This window comes from Nannospalax galili, unplaced genomic scaffold, assembly GCF_000622305.1.
Source record: "Nannospalax galili isolate Female #2095 unplaced genomic scaffold, S.galili_v1.0 scaffold7, whole genome shotgun sequence".
NCBI lineage: Eukaryota > Metazoa > Chordata > Mammalia > Rodentia > Spalacidae > Nannospalax > Nannospalax galili.
Window position 1 is genome coordinate 8,562,577 of NW_008359081.1, and position 14,538 is coordinate 8,577,114.

Consider the following 14,538-nt stretch of genomic DNA (forward strand, 5'->3'; position numbering starts at 1 on the left):
GCCTGCTAGGCGCAGGACGTCCTTGGATGGAGGGAAAGCTGTGTCACGGCTGTGGTAACCCAGCACAGCGTCCTTTCGAACAGTAGAACGAATAAAGTATTAGCGTGATGGTGCATTGTCATCCTCTCCCACAGAAATTGCAGAAGGTAGAATGCTGAGGGGGTGGCAGAAGAAATTAGGAAGCAGACATACTCCACTGTTTTTGCCAGATCATTATTTAATCTCAAAGATACTAATTCCAGTTCTGATACTTTGCCTATTACCAACAAATATTGCCCACTGCTTTGCTGTCTAATGTGACAATAATTCTTTTTCTTTTTATTCAAGTATGCATGATTGTAGAGGTTTACTGTAAAGGGGTGTTGTTTAAATAACTCTCTGCTGATTAGTTTTGCACAATTAGGAAACTTTATTTTTGTTTTTGAGGCGTGGATCTACCTATGTACCCCAGAGTAGCCTCGAACTCGTGATTCTCCTGCCTCAACCTGGCAAGTGATGTGATTACAGGTATGAGCCAGTGCTCCCAGCTAGGAAACTTGCTCTTAAAGTGGCCTGGCATTGAGGTCAATAAGATCATTTAAAAGTAATTTAAGTGAATGGAGTGCTGGTAAAAGCCCATGCTTTGATGGATAGTTGATGAATTTGACAAGTAAATATTTAGTGATTATTTAGCGCCCTCTTTATTTCCTTACCTAACATAATTTTTCCTGCATTATTTATTTTGTGGAGCTGGGGCTTGAGGCCAGGGCCCCCAGCATGCTAGGCAGGCACTTGACTACTGAGCTATACCCATAACCCTTCCTGTATTATTCAGTATGCTTGCATGCATATTATATGTATGAGTGTGTGTGTGTATCTGTGTGTGTGTTCTGGGGGAGGGGAGAGAGAGAGAGTTCATTTTTAGCATTTGACTAAAACTTGCATTTCTGATGTGATCATGACAACCCTTTTTCTAAACTGAGAAACTTTCAGTCCACTTTCAATTTGAGTCTTAGTGATTTAACTCTGATTTGAGTAGCCCAGTCATCTGCATTTTTAAAAATCTCTTGAACAGCCAAGAAAGAGTTTCATTTTGTCTTATATTCATATAAATGTTTATAAAGTAATCCTGAATCATAAAAATAAATCTACTTAACTGGATTTCATTAATATATGAACTACATAATCATTACCATTTTCCTAGCTTAAGAAAGACCATTAAGATACGTGAACTAAATAACTGAGCTGATTTTTTTTTTTTTTGAGATAGGGTCTTGCTTTGTAGCCTAGGCTTGCCATAAATTTTGTATCAGAGGCTGGGCAGAAATGTAAAAATTCACATGCCTCAGCCTTTTAAGTGCTGTGATTATGGGCAGAATCTACCATGACCAGCCAAGTAGACTGAATTTTTATTTTCTTAGTTTATATTATTACTTTGAGACAAGGTCTTACCATGTGACTCTGGCTGGCCTCTAACTTCCTACGTAGATTGGGCTGGCCTCAGAGAGATCTGTCTGTCTACCCCCAGAGTACTGGGACTAAAGGCGTGCACTACCTCATCTGCCTCTGAATTTTAAAGTCATGTTGGGGAATGGTTTCTCTAGGGGCCAGCTGGATGGTATAGAGGGTAAAGGTGCTTGCTGCCAAGCCTAATGACCTGAGTTTGAGTCCCAGGGCTCACATGGTAGAAAGAGAGAGCTGGGTTCTCCACATGTGCACCTGGCACTCAAGTGCCCCTTTCTTAAAGAAAGAAATGTAATAAAAATTCTTTTTTAAACTGTCACACTAGTAGCTGCAGGGGCCAGCATACTGGAAATAGTGTATCAGACCAATGGACAGCTATAGCTGCTAACCAGGAAGGAATACAAACCCAGGGATGTCAGATCTTCATCTTTTTTCTTTTCTTTACCTTTTTTTTTTTTGAGACAGACTGTTCCTGTAGTCCCAGCTGACCTGGAACTTACAAGTAGACCAGGCTGGCCTCTGTCTCACAGAGGTCCTTCTACCTCTGCCTCCCGAGCACTGGGACTAATAGTATATACCACCATGCCTGGCTTAGAGCTTCTAATTCTTTTTTTAAAAAATATTTTATGTATTATTTAAAAAGAATTTTGTGTATGTTATACCTGCATGTATGTAAGTGCACCTGTGTTGTGCAATACCTGAGGAAATCAGAAGAGGGTGTTGGATCCCCTGGAACTGGAGTTACAGATGGTTGTTAACTGCCATGTGGGTGCTGGTAATTGAACCCCGGACTTCTGCAAGAGCAATCAGTGCTCTTAACCACCGAGCCATCTTTTGAGCCCCAGATCTTCCAATTCTTTAAGAAAAACTGGTAGTTTAGAGTTTTCAGTGAAATAATCCAGATGTTTTTCTTCTTTTCCCAGTTCTTAAGTGATAGCAACTACTGACTCATAACCCATTGAGGGAGATAAACCAAGCATGATAACTATTATCAAGTCTGTATAGCATTTGCCCTTATGAATGTGAGTAAAATATTTTATAGCAGTTGAGGTTTGCTTCTTAGGAGCCAGCCTGAATGAACTTGCCTTCTTTTGGGCTCTTCATTATTGCTACCTATATATGCCAAGCAGAGTTCTTTATTCATTGCAGGGAGTCTCTTACCTTTCATGTTTCATTATCTAAAGACAATTTTTACATTGATAGAGAAGGAAGTTTTCAAGTTCTAATGCTATACTCTTTTGTCACTGTCATGTGGACAATGGTAACTTCCAGAAATTAGGTTGAAAAGCTGGCCATGGTACCTTATGCATGTATTCACAACACCTGGGAGATAGAGACAAAAGGATCAGGAGTTAACAGTCCTCCTCCATTAGGTATGCTAGAAACTATCCTGAGATCTAATCTCAAAAAGAATCAAACCAGGGGCTGGAGGGATGGCTCAGCAGTTAAGAGCACGGGCTGCTCTTTCATCAGACTCAGGATCAGTTCCCAGCACCTGCATGGCAGCTAATAACCACCCTTAACTCCAGTTCCAGGGGACCCAATGCCTTCTTATGGCCTCTGCGGGCATTTCACACATGTGGTGCAGTTATATACATGTAGGCAGTACACTCATACACATAAAAAAAAGCAAACAAACAAAAATTAGATTCCAGATTAGGGATGTAGCTCATTCGTAGAACACCTACCTAGCATGTATAAGGCCCTGGATTAGATACCTAGCACTGAAAACAATACTGAGTTTCAGTTATTGGCTATCAGTGAATAAAGTTCACTTTCAAAAGATTCTGACCCTGCTTAGAAAATAATGTATCAAATTTAATCAAAAGGCTGGAGAGATGGTTCAGTGTTTAAGAGCACTGGCTGCTTCTACAGAGGACCTGGCTTCAGGTCCTAGCACCTACATGGCAGCTAACTCCATGTAACTCCAGTTCCAGGGGATCTAATGCCCCTTTCTGACCTCCAGGCATTGCACATAAATGGTGTACTTACATACATGCAGACAAAATACTCATACACATAAAATTGATGAAAAGTCTGAAATGGTGGTACATACTTGTAATCTCAGCACTTGGAAGGCAGAGGTGGGAGGATTGATGAGAGTTCAAGACTAGCCTTTGCTATTCAGTTCCAGGCCAGCTTTAGCTACATAGTGAGACAATAATTCAACCCCAACCCCAAATAAGTAAAAATAAAAGTTGACCAAAAATGTTTATTCCTTAAACAACTAAGAAATGATGCTTCAAAGGCCAAGTGGGAAGTGGAGAAAAACTTGAGAAACGTTTAGCAAAGTGATGTTTCCTTTGGTTGTAAACCACTCCCTGGGAAATGCAGATAGTGGATTTGCTGAAGAAGTAGTTTAATCACAAGGTAGATTGCTGGTTGTTCCACGTTTAATGATGACTCAAAAATAATTGCTTTCCTTCTCAGGAAAAGGATACTGTATATAGAAACTGTCATGAGGAAGCTTATACATTAAAAGGTATTCACATGATCTCCTAAACATTATTAATTCAGTTTGAATATTTAATTTAAGGTATAGGAGGCCAATAACTTTTCCAAGCTTTCTTCTTCCCTTTTTTCTGTTAGTAATATTAGCTTTCCTCCCGTAAAGAGAAAAGGCTTTATTTCTGGTCTTTCGTCCAAGGGGATCGCCTCTTCTTCCATGCTCCATCTATGTTCCTTATGCTTTCATTCTACTTCTAAGTAGTAGTTAGTTCATCTACCATATCTTTGTAGTTTTCCTCAAACCCCTAGTCAGAAAATCTCCTTCTTTCTAAGCGCTTATTTGTTTCCTTATTTTTCATTTTTGTGGTGCTGATGATCAAATGTAGGGCCTCACATGTTAGGCAAACATTTTACTACTGAACTTGACTTGAACCCCACCACTGTATAGTTCTTTTTATAGCAGTGTTCATAGCTCTTAACCCCTTCACCTTGTATTATACACCTGCTAAAGCTGAAAGAAGGGGCCACCTGTTAACCTTTGTTCATCTTTGCATGCCTTAAAAAATCTTGATCAACGTGACAAATTAGTTTATGTTTTATTTACAGAGATCAATTTATTGAATAAATATTTTTTCTTCTTTTTTATGAAACAATCAGGTAGGCCTTGATTCACTGTATGGCTGGAGATGACCTTGAATATCTGATCCTCCTCTGCTTCCCAAATGAGGGAATGCCTGCAGGTGTGCCTCACTAGACATGGATGTTGCATAGATTTTTATTTCTCTTTAATAGGTCAACCATATTTTTTAAATTTGGGGTCTCCCTGTAGCCACAGCTGGCCTGGAACTCTATGTAGACCAGGCTGGCCTCAAATTCACAGAGATACAGCAGCCCCTGCCTTCCAAGTGCTGGGATTAAAGGCATGTGCTACCACACCTGGCTGGTACAACTGTCTTTAATTCTAGTTTTCATTTTTACCTTTCTACAACAAATGTAAGCAAAAGTTCAACCTTGTTGTCTTTTCTTTTCTCTTTTAAATCTATTTAGTTTATTTTTATTTTATGTTTATGAATGTTTTAGCATGTGTGTAAATGCACCATATGTGTGCAATATCCAGAGGTCATCAGAAGAGGTCATCAGTTGTGAGCTACCATGTGGGTGCTGGGAACTAAACCCAGCCCCTCTGCAAGAGCAGCCAGTGGTCTTAACTGCTGACCCATCTTTCTAGCCCCTTCATTTGTTTTCTGAGACCAATATCCTGTTTCACTTTGTACCCCAGATTGGATCCAAATTAGCAGTATACTTCCTGATTTGCAGGATTACAGGTGAGCCACCAACCCCAGCAGAAAATGTGAAAACTTTATGACTTGATTAATTTCTTAGATCTTGAGAGTAGACCTTCCACGTTAATGTTCATTTCTTTTTTGAAATTTTATTATTGATTGATTAGTTGTGTGTGTGTGTGTGTGTGTGTGTGTGTGTGTGTATGTCTGTATATCTGTATGTGTCTAGTATAGCACAGTACTCATGTGGAGGTCATAGGACAACTTGTAGGAATCACGTCTCTCTTTCCAATATGTGGGCCCAGGAGATTGGACTAAGGTTATCAGACTTGGTGGCAGGTACTTTTACCCACTGAACCATCTTGCTGCCCCCTCCTCATGTTCATTTCTTCATCAGCTTGTCAAAGAATTTATTCTTGGGATGCTGTGCATATGTTTTGTAACAGAGGAAACTTCCCAGCTTTTCTGATGGGAAAGTGAACTGGGTTGGCACACAACTACTCAGATTGCCGAGTAGGAACTTCTTGGAAAGAGAATTAGTGCTAACAGGTTTTAAGGAGGGTCCATTTCTTTATGAGACAAAAGATTTTTTTCATTAAGCCGGTCATCTACAAAAAGGCTTGGAGGGCTGGAGAGATGGCTCAGCAGATAAGAACACTGACTATTCTTGCAGAAGACCCAGGTTCGAATCCCAGCACCCACATGGCATCTAACAACTGTCTGTAACTCCAGTTCCAGGGGATCCAACAGTCCCTTCTGTCCTCTGCAGGCATTGCACTACATGGGTGCACTTACCTACATGTAGGCAATTATGCATACACATAAAATAAAAATAATAAATAAAATATTAAAAGACAAAAAGTCTTGGTGTATGTGTGATTTGAAATGTGTCATAGAGTTGAGAACTTTCACAGCTTTATCTTTTTTAAAAATTATTTTTATTTTATGTGTAGGAGTGTTATACCTACATGTGTGTAAGTGCATCTGTGTCATGCAGTGCCTTTGGAGGACAGACGAGGATGTCAGATCTCCTCGAACTGGAGTTATAGACTGTTGGTAGCCACCATGTGGGTGCTGGGATTTGAACCTAGATCTTTTGCAAAAACAGCCAGTGTTCTTAACTGCTGAGCCATCCCTTCAGCCTTGCCTTATCTTTAAAAAAAATTGTTACTTTGTGCATTTGACCTGCATGTACATTAGTGTACCCTTTTTGTGCATTGCCTGCAGAGGCCAGAAGAAGAGGATGTTGGATCCCCTGGAACTCGAGTTACATACAGATGGTTGTTAGCCACCATGTGGGTGCTGGAAACTGAACCGGGATCCTCTCCTAGAGGAGCCAGTGCTCTTAAACCCACTGAGTCAGCTCTCCAGCCCCTTCCTAGCCTTATCTTATTTAATGAGATATTGCTGCTATTTGGTAAGCTCGTTTACATAGGTGATGAGCTTGTGGCTGAAGGTTTGAGGATTGGGCCCAAGGTCACACAATAACTGGTAGGACAGGGATTCAAGCCCAAGCCTCTTACACTCTGAAGTGAGTCTGACTAACTACTTGCAGCTCTCCAGCTACCTAAAGGACTGGGAAAACATGATTGCAGAAGGCTGTCTCCCTACCTGCCAATCAAGTGTCACTTCTGATTATACAATTATGGCCACAGATGAATGACTCTTCACCAAGAAAAACATACTTACAAATTGGTTTCATAAGAAATGAGTAAATGCTGCTTTGCATAAGTACTGCAGGTTATGATCTTCTTGTGACTCAGATTCAATGGGTCCTGGGCAGGGCTCAGGTGTGTCACCATGGATAATTGTTGCATAACCATTTGTTCCAACAGCCAGTCTATATGAAGAATGAATAGAATTGTAGTTCTGTGCTTGCTTTGGCAAGAAACATTGCCTTGGCCCCAGTCGTCTCATCGTACTTAGAGATTTCACAGAGCTTATGGATGGATAGTTCCTCCTTCCTTCCTGTTTTTTCTTTTCTTTCTTTTCATTTCTTTCTTCCCTCCCTTCCTCCCTCCCCTCCCTCCCTCCCTCCCTCCCTTCCTTCCATCTTCTTTCCTATTCAGCACACCTGGTTTTGTTTGTTTTTTGCTTTTTGAGACAGTCTTAACACTGTAACCCAGGCTGGCCTGGAACTAACTTTGTATCCTAGATTGGCCTAAAAAACATGGTGATTCCTGCTTCAGCTTCCTACATGCTGAGATTACAGGCATGGACCTCCATGTCCAGCTTTCAGGAGCTTTTGATTTTTGAGTTAGATGGGCCTAGCCCTAGTCTTGCTTTCTTCCCTAAAGGCATGTAACAGTTATTTAGTACATGACCCAACATGAACACTAGGAGATTCACATGTGTTGACTAAAACTCTTGGGTTGGAAGAATATGACAGTATAACTTGGAGAGACTTGGGCAGTGTAAAATTTTACCACTGTAACTACTAGTTGCCCATATATGTGATGAAATACAACCTTTTTGTGATGCTAGGGGTGGAACACAGGACTGTACCATTGAGCTGTATCTCTACTTCTATAATTTTGTTGTTGTTTTTATTTATTTATTTATTTTTATTTTATGTGTATGACTGTTATGCCTACTTGTAGGTAGGTGCACCTGTGTCATGCAATGTCCTCTGAGGTCAGAAGAGGGTGTTGGATCCCCTGGAACTGGAGTTACAGATGTTTGTTAGCTGCCATGCGGGTGTTGGGAATCAAACCTGGGTCAGGTACAAGAACAGCCCTTGCTCTTAACTGCTGAGCCATCTCTCCAGCCCCCTTTTTAAAAAATTTTTGAGACACAGTCTCCCTGTAGTCCCAACTGGCCTGGAACTCGCAGTGTAGACCAGGCTGGCGTCAATCTCACAGAGATCCACATGCTTCTACCTCCTGAGTGCTGGGATTAAAGGTGTGTACTACCACTCACATCTTGTTGTTTTAGAAGACCTCATGCAGTCCAGACTAGCCTCAAACTCCATATGTAGCCAAGGATGTCCTTGAGTTCCTGGTCCTCCTTTCTCCACCATGCCAAGCGCTCAGATCTCAGGTGTGTACCACCATGTCAGACTTACAATTTTAAAATTATTTTATTTATGCCTATTTATTGTGTATGTGTCCATGTATATCTGTGGGAGTTGCTTCCTTCCTTCCATCATGTGGGTCTTGGAGATTGGACTCAGGTCATCATGCTTGGTGGCAAGAACCTTTACACTTGAGCCATAGTGGCAGCCCAATTTCATTTTTTGGAAGATTTTACTTAATTTCACTTTGTATGTGTTTCACTTTGTGTGTATGTGTCTGTGAGTGTAAGAGCATGTGTATGAGTGCCTATGGAGGTCAGAAGAGGGCACTGGATCATGTGGAGCGGGAGTTACAGACAATTTTGAACTGCCCCGTGTGGGTGCTGGGAACTGAACTCCCATCTTTATGATTGAGCACCAAGTGCTCTTAACCTCTGAGCTATCACTCCCATCCCCAATCTCATTGAAATGTTAAAATTACATTTTATTTACGTACATGTGTGCCACAGTGCACTAATGGAGATCAGAAGACAACTTGGAGGAGTCAGTTCTGTCCTTCTGCCATGCAAGCCCTGGGGATTGAATTCAGGTCCTCAGGCTTTGTGGCAAATGCTTTTACCCAATGAGCCTTTATGACGGCCTCTACAATTTCAATTTTAAGAAACAGTGTGGGGCTAGAGAGATGGCCCAGTGGTTAAGAGCACTGGCTGCTTTTGCAAAGGACCCAAGTTCAGTTCCCAGCACCGACATGGCACCTAACAACCATCTGTAACTCCAGTTCCAGAGGATCCAATGCCCTCTTTTGATTTCTTTGGGCATTGCATGTACATGGTGTACTAATGTGCATGTAGGCAAAATAGTCATAGATATTAAATTAAATTTTTTTTTAATTTAAAAAGAAATAGCATAATGGTACATGTCTGTAATCTACCTGGGATATTGAAGCAAGAGGATTGCAAGTTGGAGGTTATCCTGGGCTCCTCAGCAAGACCCTGGTCTTAAAAAAATATGACTTTAATTACTGTGTTATCTTCTGTGGCTTTGGGCCATTAGGCTTTTTCTAGTTAGCTTTGCAATGTAATACATTTGTGCCTAGTATTTTTATTTTTGGTAATTCAAATTTATGTCAAATGGTGTTTCATGAGGGAGTTTACATTCCTTTTTTGGAGACTGGGTCTAATGTCATGGAGCAGACTGGCCATGTAATTGAGAATAACCTTGAACTGCTGATCCTACTGCCTCCAGTCCCACATGCTAGGATCACAGCCCTGTGTCACTATGCCCAGCCTACATTCCTGAATAATGTCTTATCACATAGTAAATTCTAGTGTGCTGTAAAAGAGGAGGATAGTGGAGGGATCATGTGGGCAGGGAAATGAATGTGCATGTTTATGACCATATGGCTAAATTAGTCATAGAAATGACAGAGGCAAACCCACGGGACACTTAAGAGAGCATGTCTTCTTTCTATGAATCTTCATAAGTCAGAGACTGTATACATTGAAATGTTGATGAACTTGCACTGAGGAGTGTCTGGGAACACTAACTTGACTCAATAGGCCTTAACATAAATGACAGAATGTATGAAATTCAGGGGGGAGGCTAAGGAGGGTGCCGATGGGGAAGGGGGTATAAAGATAATTAAGATGTCATGTATGAAATACTCAAAAATTCAATAAAAACATACAAAAAATAAAACAAATGTTTCAGCAAGTTGTAAAACAGGTAATATCAAAACAATTTTCCTTGATTCTGTGGTATTTAATATTATTTCCCTCTTCCAAGTCTGAACTTGAGTCGAAATTTAGGTATAGAGTTGAAATGCAGATCTAGTGAGTTTATTTTTTTTTAGTTTTTAGAGACAGGGTCTCACATAGCCCAAGCCTTCTTTGAATTCAATACATGGTTTAAGGTTGGCTAGAAATCCTAATCCTCCTGCCTCTACCTCCCAAGTGTTGGGATTATAGGGGTGTGCCACCATGCCCAGCTTAGATCTGGTAATTTCTAACTCTGTTTCTATCATTGATAGGGAATGGCAGTGATAACAGTAAAAAGGCAGCAGGCATAGTAACAACTGCAGTCCTGGTAATATCATTTGCATGTATGCTGTGTATCTGCACTATGCCAAATTCTTTCCTATGTTAATTTTTTTTTTTTTTTGTATACAGCATTTCATGTAGTCCAGACTGGCTTTGCACTCAGTATTTAGCAGAAGATAACCTCAAACTTCTGATCCTCCTGCCTTCATCTCCTGAGTCTTGAGATTTCAGGTGTGCACCAACATTCCTGGTTTATTCAGTGCTGGGGGCTTCATGCATTCTAGGCAAGCATTCCACCAACAGAGCTATATCCCTAACCCCTACGTTAACTTTTCTTTATCTTTCTCTCTTCTTCTCTCTCCTCTCCTCCTTCCCCTGACTTTTCTCTCAATACTGGGGATCTAACCTAGGACCTAGGCAAATATTCTGCCACTGAGTACCAACAGCTTATTTCATTTTTTAAATATTTATTTATATTTATGTGTATGAATTTTTTGCCTGCATGTATGTATGTGCATTATTATGTATGCCTGGTGCCCGTGGAGGCCAGAAGAGGGCATCAGATCACCTGGAATTCAAGTGACAGATGGTTGTGAGCTACCGTGAGTCCTGAGAACTGAACCCTGTACCTCTGCAAAAGCAACAAGTGTTTCTAACCACCGAACCATTTCTCCAGCCCCCCAAACTCGTTTATTTGCTTATTTATTTTTGGTCTTTTTGAAGCAGGGTCTCCCTGTAGCCCCAGCTGGCCTGGAACTCTCTATGTAGACCAGGCTATCTCAGAGAGATCCCCCTGCCTCTGCCTCCAAAGTGCTGGAATTAAAGGTGTGTGCCACCACCATGCCCTGCCCCCAGCCTCTTTTATTTTTAATTGCTCATTTCCCAGAGCAGAATCTGGGATTGAGACATGATTTAAGCCTAGAGGTAAATGTAGAATGTAGATGCATAATGGTTATGTTATTGAGCGTTTTGTTTTGTTTTGTTTGCTGTTGGGGACCCCTGCTGTTTAGGGTAGCAGTCTCCCCATGTCTGGATAGCTGCAAGCCAGCTCAGCGCAAATGGGGACACTCCCTTTCTCAGCGGGGCGCCTCCTGCTCTCCTCCCTGACTTACTTTTGAAATGCCCGTCACAGATACATGCCCTCCTGCACAAAAACTACCAGGCTTTAATCAGGCATTATCTGATAGCCTGATAGAAGCCCACCGCCCTATGTAAATGAAGCATTCCAGGAGCACCTATCAGCTAAGGCTTTTCTACTGTCTCCACACTATAAATAATCCTAGTTTTACCCCAATAAAGCTGGAGCTGAATCACTGAGATCTGAGCTGAGTCACTTGTCTGAAGCTGTAACACTAAATCCTGTGATCCAGTCTCCCCGGGGGGCGTTATCCTTCTGTCATCGACTCACGAAGACCCTGTTTTTGCCGTTTCTTGCACCTCCCCTCGTGACCTGGTGGCCAACGGGGCTTGAATTTAGAGGGAGTGCACGGTGGAAATTGAAACAGCTGATAGCGGTCCTAGAGCCACCAGCTCCGGTAGCAGAGACCCTCAGCAACGCGGTGGTGCGCGAAACCCGCGCACCCCAGTGGTGGAGAGCCAGGGACCCAAACAGCAGACGCGGCCCGCGGGACCCGCCGCACTCCAGTGACGTGTGGGCGACCGGTGCCACGCCCAGCAGCTGGTGTCCCGAGATCCCCGCACGCCCATAGTTTGCTATTAATTTGAGACAGGATCTCCTGTAGCCCAGATGGTCCTTAAACTCAGTATGAACTCCTGATCATCCTGTCTCTACTTTCCAAGTTCTGGGATTATAAGCATATTCTACCACACCTGGCTATTTCATTTCTGTTTGTTTTTTAATTAATTAATTAATTAATTAATTGTGACAGTCTCAGTCTGTATCTCAGAATGACTTGAAACTCATTATGTAGCCCAGGATGGCTGCAAATTCACAGTAATCCTGCTTCAGCATCCCAAGTGCCAGAATTACACGTGTGAGCCACCATGCCTGGCTTTAAGTTATTTTATTCAGACTGTTTTTTATTTTATTTTGAGACAGAATCTCACCATATAGCCAAGCTCAAGCTGGTTGAAACTCATGTTTAGCCTCTCATGTGCTGGGGTTACAAATATGCATCACTACGGCCAGCTATTCAGGCCTTTCACGATGGAAAGTTCAAGGCTCAGAAAAATTAAAATCAAACAGCTGATGTGGGCAAGATTGATGTTTAACTTCCCCCAGCTCTGTGTGCCTCCGGGGCCTCTGCTTTTGCCTCTGAATTGTGCTGAACATGAAGTTCTTGTCCATGTCCGCCTCTCTGGCCCACGGAAATTCTGAGAACAGATCTTTCTTTAAATGTATGACCTGAAATAGGACTGCTGGGCATCTTCCCTCGGAGCCAGAGCAGCACCTCAAATGAGCATTGTCTAGAATGGAATTTGCAATCTGCTTACCTTTTTCCTGCCCTGCAACTACCACTCCTGTCCTCTCCCTTGTCCTGTAAAAACCACTTGGACACTCTCCACCGCAACCAGTGCTCTCTGAGTTTTTCCTTTCCCTGTTTTAGCCTCTGTACTTGGCTTTTGCTTCTCACTGTCCCAGCTGCTGCTGCCCTCCTAGTGAAACCCTCCATGTGCTGTGCCTGCATTACAGATACAATACAGTAGTTAGCTTCACCTCTCTTTATTCCCACCATAGCAGTAAAGAGCACTGTGCTCTTTACTCACCCACCCGTCTGCCCCCTACACATGTACTTTCTGTCCCACCTGGCCACACTTTTATTCAACCAGCTTCTTCTGGGAGCCCTTTTTTGAGCCTCACATGTCTGAGTTAGATGCGCCTGTTCCTCTTCATAGCCCTGGAAGCCTTATGTGAAAAGGTTTCTTTGTGTCACTACTGTATAATAGGTGATTACAAATCATAATTACTCTTAGTGTGGTCTCTAAGTGGAAAAGCACTGAACTGGCATGGAGAAAGCCTGGGTCTTAGCACTTTGTCAGGACTGTCTAATCTGACTCTCATGTAATAAACACGAGACGGCTATATTGGAGCCATGGCTTCCAGTAGGTAGAGGTTTTTGGTTTTCATGTTAAAACTATGCTGTTACCTCCTTTTTGTGACGTTTGAATCTGGAAGTTGAAGTTTAAATGTGAACTGTAAATAGGATCTGGTCATCAGGGTTGGCTTCTGAAGAGTCCTAGGGAAGCAGCAGATACCACTTGAAAATGCCACAAAATCTCTAGAGTGTCTACTCATCCCCACAGTGTCGTTGTTCTTTTGGTTTTGTCTGTTTGCTTTTTGAGACAGGGTCTCCTGGAGACCATGCTGGCCTCAAACCCAAGATTCTGCCTTGTTCTTTTAAGTGCTGGGATTAGAGCTGTGTATCACCCCATGGTAGGCTTGACAATGGCTTTTGAAATCAACTAGAAAAAGAAAAAAAAAAACAATAACAACAAGGTAGCAGTCTAGCTACCGGTAATGTGTTTTTCATGTGGAATTAGTTACCTTCTACTATAGAATTCTTGAACTGATGTGTGTGTGTGTGTGTGTGTGTGTGTGTGTGTGTGTGTGTGTGTGTGTGTGTGTGTGTTTGGGTGGCCATGTATATACCTGTGGAGACAGGAAGAGTACATAAGGTGTCTTCTTCCCTGATCTCTACCTTATTCCATCAAGACAAGAAGATCTCACTGAACTGGAAACTTGCCATTTTTGGCTAAGCTGGCTGTCTAGTGAGCTCTCAGGATATGCGTGTGTCTACAGTCCAGTGCTGGGGTTACAGACATACATACCCTGGCTTTTTATGTGGGTGCTGGAAATTCTAACTCGGGTCCTCATTCTTCCATGTCGAGCACTCTTACCCACCTAGCTATCTCCCCAGCCCTTTTTTCTCCTCTTCTTTCAGAAAGACTCTCTTACTGAGCCATTTCTCCAACCTTTTTTTCCTTCTTTTCTTTAACAAAAGGTTCTCACCACATAGCCCAGGCTGGCCTGGAACTCATTTTGTAGCTGTTCTAGAATTATAGGTATGAGTCATTATATCTATCTATCTATCTATCTATCTATCTATCTATCTATCTATCTATCTATCATCATCATCATCTATCTTCTATCCCTCATCTATCTACCTATGCCCATAAGCTCCTTGGTTTGGTTTTAATTTTTTGAGACAGGAAGGTCTCATATAGCCCAGGCTGGCCTAGAACTCACTATGTAACTGAGGCTGGCTTCAAACTTGTAGTTAGTCCTCCTGTCTCAGCCTCTCCAGTTCTGGGATAATAGGTGTGAGTCACTATTTATTTACTTATTTATTTA

The 14,538-nt window shown here is 42.0% G+C and overlaps 1 protein-coding gene across 6 annotated transcripts in view; it reads left to right on the forward strand.

Moving 5' to 3' along the window:
- Positions 1-14,538, forward strand: part of Gk (glycerol kinase) — a 92,501-nt gene that overhangs the window by 742 nt on the left and 77,221 nt on the right. The window lies entirely within an intron of this gene.